The following is a 16,707-nucleotide window of genomic DNA, read 5'->3' as shown; positions in this document are numbered from 1 at the left end:
TCTGGAGCATTACTACTTATACTAGCATCAGCTGTAGATAAACTTTCAGTTGTACTCACTTCTGGAACAATACTGTTACTGATATCATACGTAGGTATACTTTCAGTTGAACTCACTTCTGGAATGCTACTTGTACTGGCATATGCTTTAGATGTAATTTCAGTTGTACTTACTCCTGGAACAATACTTGTAGGTGTAATTTCAGTTGTACTCACTCCTGGAACATTATTTGCACTGACATCAGCTGTAGATACTGTTTCAGTTGTACTTAATTCTGGAACATTACTGGTACTGATAAATGCTGTATATATACTCTCAGTTGTACTCATTTGGGGAACATTACTTGTACTGATATCAGCGGTAGATATACTTTCAGTTGTACTTACATCTGGAGCATTACTACTTATACTAGCTACAGCTGTAGATATACTTTTAGTTGTACTCATTTCTAGAACGCTACTTGCACTGGCATCAGCTGTAGTTGTAATTTCAGTTGAACTCAATTCTGGAATGCTGCTTGTACTGACATCAGCTATAGATACACTTTCAGTTGTACTTATTTCTGGAACATTATTGGTACTGATAAATGCTATAGATATATTCTCAGTTTTACTCACTTCGGGAACCTTACTTGTACTGAGATCAGCAGTAGATAAACTTTCAGTTGTACTCACGTCTGGAACAATACTTGTACTGATATAAGATATAGGTATAATTTCAGTTGAGCTCACTTCTGGAATGCTACTTGTACGGGCATACGCTGTAGATGTAATTTCAGTTGTACTCACTTGGGGAACATTACTTGTACTGATACGAGCAGGAGATATACTTTCTGTTGTACTCACATCTGGAGCATTACTACTTATACTAGCATCATCTGTAGATAAACTTTCAGTTGTACTCACTTCTGGAACAATACTGGTACTGATTTTAGATGTAGGTATACTTTCAGCTGAACTCAGTTCTGGAATGCTACTTGTCCTGGCATACGCTTTAGATGAAATTTCAGTTGTACTCACTTCTGGAACATTACTTGTATTCACATCAGCTGTAGATATACTTTCAGTTGTACTCAATTCTGGAACATTACTGGTACTGATAAATGCTGTAGATATACTCTCAGGTGTACTCACTTGGGGAACATTACTTGTACTGATATCAGCTGTAGATATACTTTCAGTTGTACTCACTTCTGGAATATTACTTGTACTGATATCAGCTGTAGATATCCTTTCAGTTGTACTAACTTCTATGGCAGATGTTGATATACTTCCATATGCAGTCACTTTAGTAGCATCACTGGAACTTGTGTCAGAACGGGAAACTACTCCATTTGTAGTTAATACTTCAGTTACATTTGTGTTCATAATAATGGTACTTGCACCTGAAGTAAAAAGAAAGAAAAAATATTACAAAAAAAGTTGTGCATGCAAGAGATCTAACAACTGGACAGCGTCTATACTAATTTATATTGCTTGCTTCCAATACCAATTGATACATTGCTAGTATGGTGTACAGCACTGAATGTACTGTGTCTGGGTAAACTAATGATGTTGCAAAATAATGTTAATGGAATCATTTAAGATGGAACTATGTGTCTAGGTTTATTAATGTTCTACACGCATTTTTTAGCACAAATTAAGGTCATATCTTTAAAGGAGGAGAGGTATAATAAATACATTTCAGGCTGAATTCACATCAGTGTTGTTGTCTGTGTTGCTGAGCTCCATTAGAGGAGAAGAACCATGAAAATAATGAAAGTGCCAGATTCAGCAAATAACTGAAACAAACTGAGCCGAACTGACTATAATTTTGTTACAAGTGCCAGTTTGCAACAAAAACGTGACATTTTATCCTATTTCAAACACGCTCATCAAATTTCCAAAAAGTGGACAGTAAGTGGGCGGCTCAAGAGGGGGACCACTGCAACCCAACACATTAAATAATGTGCGCCAAAAAACTGGTGCCCATAACAGCAGAAGCTGCGGTAAATTGATTAATAGGTCAGCTCTTCCTCCAATGGCATTTTTACTAGACTGACATGTGAAATGCCATTTTTTAGTAAATTACCCCCTGAGTCTATGAGTGCTTGCATACACTGCTCTTAAAAGAGAGCTGTTGAGAGTCACATCTCTCAGCAAGGCTTTTTTGTCCCTTCATTTCAGCAACTGATTGGGGTTTTCAGCACCTGGAACCCACTGATCAAATCTTCTCATGTCACTATGAGATGTGAAAAGTGTTATGCAGCGTTAAGTATTCTTCAAAGGGTGAAAAAAAATGTGTAGTTGGTTACACTGCAAAGGTCATTAAAGCGCACACATTTAGGGGCATTTATTATGGTCCCTTATGCCACTTTTTGGAGTCAAAAAGTTGCACATCCTTGTTGTGCATCTTTTAAACACCTGTGCTCCTAATTTTAGGCCAAACAGCTTTTCGACTCTCAATAATAGGTAGTGGCCAGGATGGCATGGGAGAGGGACGGGGCCATCAGCTTCGCAAACATCAACATTTACACTATGAAACAGATATAAATATTGATTGAAATCTACTGCAGTCAGGGGCTGGAGTAGATTTTAATCAAGATGCATAGATTGGAGGAGGATGTGCCTAATTTATGATGAGGCCTGCACCTTGTTAGGCACATCCTCCGGCAGCACAGAGAATATCAAAGACTGGCGTAAAATGTCAGTGTTTGATAAATGACCCCCATTCTCTTTCTTTTTCACATTCATTTTACAGTCTACTGTCTACTTATAGTAACGGGCTTAATGTCTAGTTTACTATAACATGCCAGAAACAGGTGTAAGTTATAGCTGAAGTCTATGCCAGTCCCTAGCCAGAGTAGACATAATTTTCTGGTGCATTGACTGCCAGAGTTGAGACTAATTTATTAAGAGGCATCTCTCTTAACAAATTAGGTGCATCTCACTCCAGCACACAGCTATCAAGACTGGCATCAGGTGTATCTAAGGCAGATGTTGATATACCTTCATATGTAGTTACTGTAGTAGCATCACTGGGACTTGTGTCAAAATTAGAGTTGAGCGGACGCCTGGATGTTTGGGTTCGGCCGAACTTCACAAAAAAGTTCAAGTTCGGGACCCGAACTTGACCCCGAACCCCATTGAAGTCAATGGGGACCCGAACTTTTGAGCACTAAAATGGCTGTAAAAATGTAATGGAAAGGGCTAGAGGACTGCAAATGGCATCAAAATGTGGTTAAGAGAATGGCAAGTGCTCTGAAAACAAATGTGGATAGGGAAATGACTTTAAATAACATAAAATATGTAAAAATAAAAAATAATAATCTTGATCTAGGAGGACGAGGTCCATATGGAGTAGGAGGTTGAGGAGGCGGAGGATGTGGCGGTGTAGGTGGAAGCAGCGGTGGAGGAGGAGGAAGTAGCCTACACTGCTTTTTAGTTTTAAATTTATTTGAATTTTTTTTATATTAGGGTACACCCCAAAACATTGGGAAATATAACCTGTGATAACCCCCTCCAGTCATGCTAAACACACGTTTAGACAATACACTGGCTGCAGGGCAGGCAAACACCTCCAAGGCGTAAAGGGCAAGCTCAGGACATGTGCCCAATTTAGAGACCCAGAAGTTGCAGGGGGCAGACCCGTACAGTAGGTGAACCCGATTTTGTGTCAATCTCGCTGTATTTCTCGGCGAGATTGAGCACATACGAGCCCCATCGCGGGAGCCAGCGCCGAGCTGGCTTGCCGCGATGGAGACAGAGCCGTCATAGAAGCGACGGGAGATCCGACTTGGATTCCCGCCAATTCTACACGTGTGCGGCGTTTGTTATGAATCCTGAGGGGGAAGTCCCCGCCGGATTTTAAATAAAAATCCGGCATGGGTCCCCCCCTCAGGAGCATACCGGGCCCTTAGGTCTGTTATGGGTTGTAAGGAGAGCCCCCCCTACGCCGAAAAAAACGGCGTAGGGGGTCCCCCTACAATCCATACCAGACCCGTATCCAAAGCACGCTACCCGGCCAGCCAGGAAGGGAGTGGGGACGAGCGAGCGCCCCCCCCCTCCTGAGCCGTACCAGGCTGCATGCCCTCAACATGGGGGGTTGGGTGCTCTGGGGCAGGGGGCGCACTGCGGCCCCCCCACCTCAGAGCACCCTGTCCCCATGTTGATGAGGACAGGGCCCCTTCCCGACAACCCTGGCCGTTGGTTGTCGGGGTATGCGGGCGGGAGGCTTATCGGAATCTGGGAGCCCCCTTTAATAAGGGGGCCCCCAGATACCGGCCCCCCACCCTAAGTGAATGAGTATGGGGTACATCGTACCCCTACCCATTCACCTGCAAGAAAAGTGGTAAAAACACAAATAAACCACACAGTGTATTAAAATATTTTATTTTTCTGCTCCGGAGGCCGCCCCCTGTCTTCTTTATTAGCTCTTTTACCAGGGGGGGGCTCTTCTTCTTCCGATATCCCGACGGGTCTTCTCCGCTATCCGGGGGGGTCTTCTCAACTCTCCGGGGTTCTCCTTCTGTCTTCTCCTTCTGTCTTGTTGTCTCCTTCTGTCTTCTCCTTCTGTCTTGTTGTCTCCTTCTGTCTTCTGTCTCCGGGGTTCTCCTTCTGTTTTCGCCTCTCTCTGTTGTTGACTCGGCGCACCCCGGTTCTTCGTCTCGCGAGACTCGGCGCACCCCGATTCTTCGTCTCATCAACATGGGGACAGGGTGCTCTGAGGTGGGGGGGCCGCAGTGCGCCCCCTGCCCCAGAGCACCCAACCCCCCATGTTGAGGGCATGCAGCCTGGTATGGCTCAGGAGGGGGGGGGGGGGGGGGGGCGCTCGCTCGTCCCCACTCCCTTCCTGGCTGGCCGGGTAGCGTGCTTTGGATACGGGTCTGGTATGGATTGTAGGGGGACCCCCTACGCCGTTTTTTTCGGCGTAGTGGGGGCTCTCCTTACAACCCATAACAGACCTAAGGGCCCGGTATGCTCCTGAGGGCGGGACCCAGGCCGGATTTTTATTTAAAATCCGGCGGGGACTTCCCCCTCAGGATTCATAACAAACGCCGCACACGTGTAGAATTGGCGGGAATCCAAGTCGGATCTCCCGTCGCTTCTATGACGCGCTTGCTGGGATGTGCTGTCACTATCCCAGTGAGTGCGAGATCTCGGCACCATGTTGCCGAGTATCAGCGCGACGCTGTCGTGCTAAAAACACAATGTCAGAAACACCTACTGTAATTCAGTACGTGTAGGCATGTGCACACATACTGCTCCACCATGTTAGTGAAATGCTGCCTCCTGTTAAGACGTTCCATATCAGCTGGTGGTGCTGGTTGTTGTGGCGTGCTGACAAAGCTTTTCCACATTTCGGCCATGCTAACCCTGTCAGTTAGTTCGTGTAGGCGTCAGTCAGTTCGTGTAGGCGTGTGCACACATACTGCCCCACCATGTCGCACGTCCGCGTGATGTTCACAATCCAATTTGATATCTGCTCTATCAACTTTCAATGTTCTTTTCTGCGCCTACCATGGTGATCACGGGTGGCGGGGAATCAGGGTTCCAGGCCGGAGAGGGAGCCTGAGAAAGGGATACCACATCCAAGGGAGGTCAATGGATGAAATTAAATGTAATCGAGCAGAAATGTGGGACAAAGTATTGAAGCATAAGCTTCCAAGTTAATAAGGGGGCGCGCGGTAATTACCCACTCCCGACTCGGGGAGGTAGTGACGATAAATAATACAGGACTCTTAAGATGCCCTGTTATTGGAATGATTAATAAAAAAATATAGGGAATGTCACTGGGGTATTTTGGATTTGGAAATGTTAGCCTGGAGAGGCCCTGCTGCCGCTTTGTTGACTCTATGTAACTTCTGCCTGATTGCACGTCCCTGTGACGTCCACCATCCATTTGGATATCTTCTCTATCAAATTTCGATGTTCTTTTCTGAGCCTACCATGTTGATCCCGGTTATCGGCGAATCATGGTTCTACGCCAGAGAGAGAGCGTGAGAAAGGGAGACCTCATCCAAGGGAGGTCAATGGCTGAAATGGGATGAAGCGGAAATGTGGGACAAATCATTAAAGTAGAAGGATCGAATGAAAGGGCAAATTAAAGACGAATTTTAGAAATTTAAGTCCCTGTCACCTATGCAGAGCAGGGGTTTTTCATCGCCAGAAATGGGTTAATGTCACCCACCAATGGAACAGATTATTTTAAAAAATTTTGGTCCCTGTCACCTATGCAGAGCAGGGGTTTATTCATGGCAAAAATTGTACAATGTCAACCCAAGAATGCAACAGAAAAATTAGTGAAATTTATTAACCTGTCTACTAGGTATAGCAGGGGTCTATCACAGCCAAAAATTGTTGAATGTCACCCGAAAATGTAAAAGAAAAATTAATGAAATTTATTAAGCTGTCAACTAGGTAGAGCAGTGGTATATCACACCCAAAAATTGGTGAATTTCACCCGAAAATGTAACAGACAAATTCGTGAATTTTTTTAACCTGTCTACTAGGTACAGCAGTGGAATATCACTCCCAAAAATTGGTGAATTTCACCCGAAAATATAACAGACCATTTAGTGAAATGACATAAAATAAAATAAAATACGTACAAATAAAAAAAAATATTAGATTTATGAGGTGGAGGTCCATATGGAGTAGGAGTTTGAGGAGGCGGTGGACGTAGCGGTGTAGGTAGAAGTGGCGGTGGAGGAGGACGAGGTAGCCAACACTGGTTTTTGGTTTTAATTTTTAATTTTTTTTTCTTTATTAGGGTACACCCCAAAAGAGTGGGAAATATAAAAAATATAACAATGAGCAATTGCGCTGTAGTATAACAATGGGTGGGCAAGGCCGGTATACATGTCTATTCTGTACAAGGTACGGACAAGTCCTGTGGGATCCATGCCTGGTTCATTTTAATGAACATGAGCTTGTTCACATTGGCTGTGGACAGGCGGCTGCGCTTGTCTGTGATAACGCCCCCTGCCGTGCTAAACACACGTTCAGATGATACACTGGCTGCAGGGCTGGCTAGCACCACTAAGGCATAAAGGGCAAGCTCAGGCCATGTGCCCAATTTGGAGACCCAGAAGTTGAAGGGGGCAGACCCGTCATTCAGTACGTGTAGGCATGACTGGCCACTTGTGAATGACTGGCTGGAAACCCTATGAAATTATCCCTCTTCCTCCTCCTCCTCCTGTGCCACATCCTCTTCCATCATCGCCAACAGCGTTTTTTCAAGGAGGCATAGAAGTGGGATAGTAACGCTGAGAACGGCGTTATCGGCACTGGCCATGTTGGTGGAGTATTTCGAAACAGCTGAACAAGGAACACAGGTCTCGCATGGAGGCCGAATTTACGCTGCAGCGCTGACAGGCGAGCAGCAGCAGGGTGAGAATGCCGAAAGCGCGCACAGACGGCCCGCACTTTATGCAGCAGCTCTGACATATCGGGGTAATTTTTAAGGAATCTCTGCACCACCATATTCAGCACATGCGCCAGGCAAGGGATGTGCGTCAAACCGTCTAGTCCCAGAGCTGCTACGAGATTTCACCCATTATCGCACACCACCAGGCAGGGCTTGAGGCTCACTGGCACCAACCACTCATCGGTCTGTTGTTCCATGCCGTCCACAGCTCCTGCACGGTGTGGGGTTTGTCCCCCAAACAGAAAAGTTTTAAAACTGCCTGCTGTCGTTTACCCCTGATTGTGCTGAAGTTGGTGGTGAAGGTGTTACGCTGACCGGATGTGGAGCCGGTAGAGGATAAGGAATCGGAGTAGGAGGAGGAAGCAACAGGAGGCAAACTGAAGCGCCCTGCAATCCTCGGTGGTAGAAGGATATGCGCCAAACTGCTATCCGCCTCAGGCCCAGCCGCCACTGCATTTACCCAGTGTGCTGTTATGGAGATATAACGGCCCTGACCGTGCTTACTGGTCCACGTATTTCTAGTGAGGTGCACCTTGCTACAGATGGCTTTGCGCAGTGCACACCTGATTTTGTCCCCCACTTGGTTGTGCAGGGAAGGGATGGCACACCTGGAAAAATAGTGGCGGCTTGGCACGACGTACTGTGGGACAGCCACCGCCTTAAGGCTTTTAAAACTCTCTGTCTCCACCAGACAGAATGACAGCATTTCAAAGGCCAGTAATTTTGAAATGCTGGCATTCGGGGCCAGCGATCGCGGGTGGGTAGGGGTGTACTTCCTCTTCCGCTCCAGTGTTTGGGAAATGGAGAGCTGAATGCTTCCAGACATTGTGGAGATGGTTGGTGACCCAGATGGTGGTGTTGCTGGCAGATCCTCTGTTTGCGGGGTGGCAGGTGGCTCTGTCACTCCAGAGGTGGATGAAGAGGCCGAGACTGCAGCAGAAGAGGAAGCAGGAAGAGCCAGAGACCTTTCTTGGTTTTTGAGGTGTCTACTCCACTACAGCTCGTGCTTTGCACTTAGATGCCTGGTCATGCAGGTTGTGCTCAGGTTGAGAACGTTTATGCCTCACTACAGGCTCTGATTGCACAGCGTGCAAACCACTCATGTCTTGTCGTCAGCACATTGTCTGAAGAACTGCCACGCCAGGGATCTCCTTGAAACTGGCTTTGGTGTGCTAGGTTCCTTGCTGCGGTAGGCAGTAGCAGGCGTACTGTCTAGGCGGTGGCCGCTCTGCTTTTGCACCCTGCTCCCTCTTCTGTGCTGCTGGCTCTGTGCGACCACTGCCTATTCCTCCGAACTACATCGGTCACTCGCATGACCTTGATATCATGTGGGGTCGAGGACCTCATCGTCCTCCACATCATCTTCCACCCAGTCTTCACCCCTGCCCTCCTTGTCAGTCAGTGGAGTGTCAGTGTTTGCATTTGTGACCGGAGTGATAGTGGTAATAGAGGTTTTAATGTCTGAAAATGTTGGACTTGTACACGGAACTGTTATATTAACTCCTGAAGTTACAAAGGTGGCGTTAGTAATTGGAGAGGTGATGGTGGTCTGATTGTCAGGATTCATTGGACTTGTAGTTGGAACTGTTGCATTTGTCAGTGGAGTGTCAGTGCTTGCATTTGTAACGGGGTGATAGTTGTAATGAAGGATTTATTGTCTGAAACTTTTGGACTTGTACTCTGAACTGTTACATTTACTCCTGAAGTTACAAGGATGGCGTTAGTAATTGTAGAGGTGTTGGTGGTCTGATTGTCAGGTATCATTGGACTTGTAGTTGGAGCTGTTGCATTTGTCAGTGGAGTGTCAGTGCTTGCGTTTTTTAACAGGAGTAATAGTGGTAAAGGAGGTTTTAATGTCTGAAACTGTTGGACTTGTACTCGGAACTGTAATATTTACTCCTGAAGTTACAAGGGTGTTGTTAGTAATTGGAGAGGTGATGGTGGTCTGATTGTTGGGTATCATTGGACTTGTAGTTGGAACTGTTGTATTTGTCAGTGGAGTGTCAGTGCTTGCGTTTGTGACAGGAGTGATAGAGGTAATGGAGGTTTTATTGTCTGAAACTGTTGGACTTGTACTCTGAATCGTTACATTTACTCCTGAAGTTACAAGGGTGGTGTTAGTAATTGGAGAGGTGATAGTGGTCTGATTGTCAGGTATGATTGAACTTGTAGTTGAAACAGTATAATTTGTCAGTGGAGTGTCAGTGCTTGCATTTGTGACAGGAGTGATAGTGGTAATGGAGGTTTTTTTGTCTGAAACTGTTGAACTTGTAGTCTGAATTATTTTTACTTCTGAAGTTTCAAGTGGCGTTATTAATTGCATAGGTAATGGTGGTCTGATTGTCAGGTATGGTTGGACTTGTAGTTGGAATTGTTCCCTTTGTACCAGGAGTGATGCCACTTGTGTTGGTAGATGCCACAGAAGTAGTGCTCATAGTCTGAACTGTGAAGTCATTTAATGATGTTGTTGCTGTTTCATTGCTACTAGGAGTTGTCGTTGGGAATTCAGTTGTAGTTTTTATAGCAAGAAAATAAAATTGTAACAACATTGCTATGCCGTATGCAACATATATTTAGATATATGAAGAACTATCTAAAGGGGATCATACTTGACTTACCAATACACTCGTGCTTGCCATCACCTTCAAATCCATTCAGACACTGGCAGGAGTAATTCCCAGGTAAATTAGTGCAACTGGCATATGCAGCACATGGACTTATTTCATTTTCACACTCATTGATATCTAAAAGATGTAAAACAAACATCAGAAAACATGATATTTGAATGGCAGTGATACAAAATAATTCACAGCATAATACATTCCTTTACTGTGGTTTTATACACTTTATCTTGTGGTTCTGCTAGGAAACTATATTTTGAAAATGTATTTTATTTGACACAGCATGACTTTAGCCTTGTTAAAAGGCCACGCTATTTTATAGCCCATTATATTTTAATACTTTTTTTATCTCAATGTGCATATTTGTTAGTTTAGTTTACTCTTTAAAATATGCAAGCTATTGTCTTATCAATGCAAGTTGTTACTTTCTTCATACCAAGGTTTACAATTACACATGTAATGCACTGTATTATATTAGCATGTGTAGTATTTTCAGAACAGGGAGAAGTAACTGAAAATTCATAAGTATCTGTAAATATAAGAAGCTATTTTAATACATGTCTATATAGAAACCTAGAATGTGTCTGCAGATAAGAACCATTTGGCCCATCTAGTCTGCCCAATATATCTGAATCCTATGAATAGTCCCTGGCCCTATCTTATATGAAGGATGGCCTTATGCCTATCCCATGCATGCTTAAACTCCTTCACTGTATTTGCAGCTGCCACTTCTGCAGGAAGGCTATTCCATGCATCCACTACTCTCTCACTAAAGTAATACTTCCTGATATTACTTTTAAACCTTTGCCCCTCTAATTTAAAACTATGTCCTCTTGTAGCAGTTTTTCTTCTTTTAAATATTCTCTCCTCTTTTACCTTGTTGATTCCCTTTATGTATTTAAAAGTTTCTATCATATCCCCTCTGTCTCGTCTTTCTTCCAAGCTATACATGTTAAGGTCCTTTAATCTTTCCTGGTAAGTTTTATCCTGCAATCCATGTACCAGTTTAGTAGCTCTTTTCTGAACTCTCTCCAAAGTATCAATATCCTTCTGGAGATATGGTCTCCAGTACTGAGCACAATACTCCAAATGAGGTCTCACTAGTGCTCTGTAGAGCGGCATGAGCACCACCCTCTTTCTACTGGTAATGCATCTCCCTATGCACCCAAGCATTCTGCTAGCATTTCCTGCTGCTCTATGACATTGTCTGCCTACCTTTAAGTCTTCTGAAATAATGACCCCTAAATCCCTTTCCTCAGATACTGAGGTTAGGACTGTATCACTGATTTTATATTCTGCTCTTGGGTTTTTATGCCCCAGGTGCATTATCTTGCACTTATCAACATTATCAAGAAATGTATAAAACATTAACTGTATCATAAGTCTTATATACTGTTTGTTAATTTGGATGTCAAAAGCTAATAATTAATATATCCATGTATAAAAATATAGACTGTACCATCACACTTAGAGCTGTTCTGTGCATTCACTTTGTAGCCATCGTTGCAACTGCAATTGTGTCCCCCCGGGAAACTGGTGCACTTATGTTCACAATAGGTTGTATTTAGCAAGCACTCATCCACTATAAAAAAAATAGATACATTAGATGAAAATGTCATTACATTCTCACAGCATTTTGTAAACCTATGGTGCTGAACTTCTCAGTTAAGCATTATTAGGGAATATGTAATTTATATAAAATACACAAACAATTAATATATTTTTTAACTTCATTTGATTAACATCATTGAATTTATTAACCTCAATTAAAGATAAGCAGAAGTTTTCGCTGACCTGTACAGTTGACTCCGTCTCCTGTGTAGTTTACCATACACGCGCACACAAAAGATTCGGCTACATTAGTGCAGATTGCGTTAACTGAACAATTATTCATCCCAGGATCACTGCACTCGTTAATATCTGACAAAATAAATCAAATGAAAATATATCTGTAATTACATTGCTTACCTATCGATATTTCTATGTGGTTAATGGTAATGTCACATTAAATGTTAAACATATTAAACCTATGGATAGGGGAGAACTTCAAAAGTTGGCACATCCACTTTAAAGGGGTTGTATAGCGGTTTTATATTGATGACCTATCCTCAGGACAGGTCATCAATATCATATTGGTGGGGATCCAACCCCTGGGACCCCCGCTGATCATCGGTTTGAAGAGAAAGCAGTGCTGCATGCGAACACTGCTTCCTCTTCATTGTACTACAAGTTATTTCTCTTGTAGCGGCGTCGTAGTGTAATTACATGTACTCATTCTATTCAAGTGAATGAAGCAAGAACTTGTAATTACTCTAGCTTCTGAAATGATGGGCAGTGTAAAGAAGAAGAAGTAGTGCTCACATGGAACGCCGCCTCCTCTTCAAAAACACCTGATCAGTGGGGGTCCTGGGTGTCAGACCCCTTCTGATCTGATATTGACGATCTATCCTGAGGATAGGTCATCCATATAAAACTCCTGCACAACCCCTTTAAGTCTTTCTTTAACCTTCCTAAAATATTATATTTGAGGTTCTGCTTACACAGAGAAAAAACAATAATGCTGTACCAGATGTGTCATACAACAGATCCAAAGTTCAATATCTGACGGGCACTATTGGTTATAATGGGGACACCGAGGTTTCCTCCATTTTGACATCAAGAATAGCGCTGTATGCTGTGACACTTTTGTTGTTTAGGATGGGGCTACTTGGCATATTTGTAGGACAGCAAGTCTCAGAAAAGCTGCACAAGCAAAAACATTTGTGCAACCTGTCTGCATCTCTCTGTCACACGACTATATTACAGCTAAATCACAGAACGGTTGTAGACAAGCCACAGTCTCACGTGGCTTGCATTGTGGTCTATGATGGCAAGATCACATGTACATAACTTGCGACCTGCGGCTAAAAATCCTGCAGATTTCTCTGTAATCTGACATGCTGCATGTTTCATCTCAACTCTACTGACAATCATTACAAATTATGTTACAGTGCAACCTCATGATCATGTAAACCACACATGTTGCCAGAAAGAAACTTCAAAGTAATCCCTGGGAGATGTGAACAGAGCCTAAAGCATCTGATGAATGGCCGCTCCATACACATGCACTCTTGGCAGATCATTTTTGCAGGCATAAGATGCATTAGTGTCCATTACATTCATTTCAGTTAGACTCCATTTGTATAGGATCTAACTATGCAGTATATGGTCTCTGTGGATCTTTTCCATACAAACAGATGTTCTTACCAATACAGCTGCCGTTGACTTCATTATAACCTGCTTGGCAAGTACAATAAAAGCTGCCTATTGTATTCATACACTCTCTTCCTGATCCTGTGCAGTACTCTGGTTGGTCACATTCTACAATATCTGTAAAAAAAGAAAGAAAAAAAAGACATATATAGTGGAAGAAAGTCAAATTTCCATCGACATTACCGTTGTAATATAGACATGGTGAATAAGAGCTAAAGAAAAGCAAGAGGTAATTGCTGAGCAGATGTACAGAGCTACTGTGTCAGGTTTACTGCTACATGTGGCTATGCTACAGTATGTCTGCCTGATATGAAAACATTTGGGGTCATTTATTAAGACAGTGTTTTAGACGCCGGCTTTAATCCCCTTGCGCCAGCACTTGATGAGGTGGCGGCCTCTACATAATTTAGGTGTATCCCCAGTTGGCATACAACAGCCTTAAATCTACGCCAGCTCCCTTACATCACTTTCTACTCCAAAAACTAGCTTAGACAATGAGAAATGAGATGGGCCTACCGCCCGCCCTTGTCGCTGCCCAATCCACACTCTCTTGTTTAGAACTGGCGTAAGTGACGTGGGAGGAGAAGAAGTCGCAGATTGCGACCAAATCGGCACCAAATATATGCCAAAAAGTGCTGTATATTTGGTAATAAATGACCCCATTGTTCCTTTCATTGCTGTATAATTGTAAGACGCACAATTATAAGTCAGACAGTGATTGGTGAACATTTATTGATTTGTGAGCAATCTACAATCAGTGCCTTGTCTAAGTGCACAAAACTATCAAGGTTAATTAGCATTAGCGTTATCAGTATTGTCACTCATCTAACCTTCACATTTATAATGCATCCTCCCGCTACGACTGTATGATGACTGAATGATGTATGTCCACCAGTCACTTATAGCTTTTTTTTTTTTATTCCTATGTGACTGGTTTAGTATTGTTTTCACATGTCCTACTTCACATTGGTGCCCCTTGTACTTTTGTACTGGAAATTGTCTGCTACAATAAAAGCAATGAATGCGGTAACCCCGCTGAAGTGAGGTTGCGCTTGTGCAGGGACATGCCTAGGATCAGCAGCAAATTCAGGAAAACAAATCCAGCTATACGGTGACTTCAAGTAACACCTCTTCTTTATTGTAGTAAAATGTAAAAGAGTCTGAACACTCATCCAATAGTAGCATAACCTTTCTTACAAATCATTAGACATAGCGAAGTTATGCTACTGTTGGTTCAGTGTTCTCACTATTTAAAAATTTTCTACAATAAAGAATAAGCTTTACTTGAAGTCACTGAAGTTCTGGATTTGGTTTCTGGAAATTCTATGCGACCCCACCACAGCTCATCATTAGTTATAATGGTAAAATACTACAGTATTAGCAGCAATAGCAATAGTAACAGTGGTAGTGGTAATGGTTTCAATAGTTGTAGTAGTAGTACTAATAATAATAATAATATTAGTATTAATTTGAGTAGTAATAGTTGTAACAGTAGTAGTAATCTTTGTAGTAGTGATAGTAGTAGTAAAAGTAGTAGTAGCAGTTATAGTAGTAATAACAGTAGTGGTTGTATAGTAGTAGTAGTAGTAATAATTGTAGTATTAATAGCAGTAGTAATAGCAGCTGTAGTAGTAGTAGTAATAGTAGCAGCAGTACTAGTAGTTGTATAGTAGGAATAGCAGTAGTAACTCTAGTAGTACTACTGTAGTTATAGTGATAACAGTAGTAGCAGTAATAGTAACTGTAGTAGTAATAGTACTAGCAGTAGTAGTAACTGTAAAGTAGTAGTAGTAATAGTAGTAGTAGAAATAGTAGTAGTAAGTGCGGTCCTACAATTTTACATGTGATTTATGTGCCATGGCACATTGGAATGTTTTTTATGTGGAGGGCCGACTCTTTACAAATATAAAAAACACAAAGGGGAAATGTACAAAAACTGGAGTTTCATACGCTGGTCTTTAGTTGAAAGTGCACTGGAGTAAGAGGAGATACATTTATTGAGAGACACAGAGACCCGCTGTATATAATGTATGGTTTAACCATTACTTACCCAGACACATTCCATTCACAAGTATAAATCCAGTATGGCAAGAACATTCATAGCTCCCAATTGTGTTGTTACAGGTTCCAGTTACTCCACAAATGGAGGCATTTACAAGACATTCATCGATATCTGCAAATTGTATGAAGAACATGAAATTTCTGTGAGATATGGTAGACACGTTCAAGAAGGTGGAGGGAAGCATGAGACAGGGAATCATCGTGAAGAAGGTTAGCACAGATTGCCCACCCAGCTATAAATCTAAAAAAGCAGATATGTTCGATCACAGGTCTGTTATGTGAAGTAACTCACCCACACAATCCGTCCCATTACCAGAGTAACCATTCCTGCAGGTACAGCCGTAGGAGCCTTCAGTGTTGTGACAGTCCGCCCAAAAACTGCAGTTGTTTGTTGTTGAACACTCATCAATGTCTGTGCAGTTGGCACCACCATACCCTTGGTGACACTCACATAGGTATGAGCCAGGCAGGTTGGTACAGTGTGAATGCAAAGGACAAGTGGCATTATCCAGGCATTCATCTATATCTGCAGTGGGGAACAGAAAAAACCTGGTGAGCAAACCCCAGAACAGCTGTGCGGATTCTGACAACCACCCTCAGAAAATATACAAGATGTTGTCACAGCCTGGTAATTGTTACTACTCTAACATAGTAATGAGATAATACTATCAGGGTTCAAGAGGAAAGTTAAAAGGATTGTCCCAGGAAAATATTCTACATTTTATAAACCAGCACCGGGATCTGAATACTTTTGTAATTGCACATATTTAAAATTTTTGTATTACCACTGAGTCATCTGTATAGCACCACTAGTGTTGGGCGCAAATATTCAAATCGCTAATTTTAATCGCCACTTCGAGAATTCGTGAAGATTTCGAATATACAGTTGTAAGAAAAAGTATGTGAACCCTTTGGAATTATATGGATTTCTGCACAAATTGGTCATAAAATGTGATCTGATCTTCATCTAAGTCACAACAATAGACAATCACAGTCTGCTTAAACTAATAACACACAAAGAATTAAATGTTACCATGATTTTATTGAACACACCATGTAAACATTCACAGTGCAGGTGGAAAAAGTATGTGAACCCTTGGATTTAATAACTGATAGAACCTCCTTTGGCAGCAATAACTTCAGCCAAAGGTTTCCTGTGGTTGCAGATCAGACGTGCACAACGGTCAAGAGTAATTCTTGACCATTCCTGTCACGGGGTGCCAAAGGTGCACTCGGTTTCCCATCACTGGCCATGTCACATGACCCTCAGACCCCACTATAAATACAGGCAGCCTGCTGGCCACAGGTTGCCTGTTAATTATAGGTTCTTGGCTATTTGTTGGACTACTGAATACTCACCTGATCC

Source organism: Bufo bufo, chromosome 4 (assembly GCF_905171765.1).
Source record: "Bufo bufo chromosome 4, aBufBuf1.1, whole genome shotgun sequence".
NCBI classification, from domain to species: Eukaryota; Metazoa; Chordata; class Amphibia; order Anura; family Bufonidae; genus Bufo; species Bufo bufo.
Note: the sequence above shows the minus strand (reverse complement) of the source record.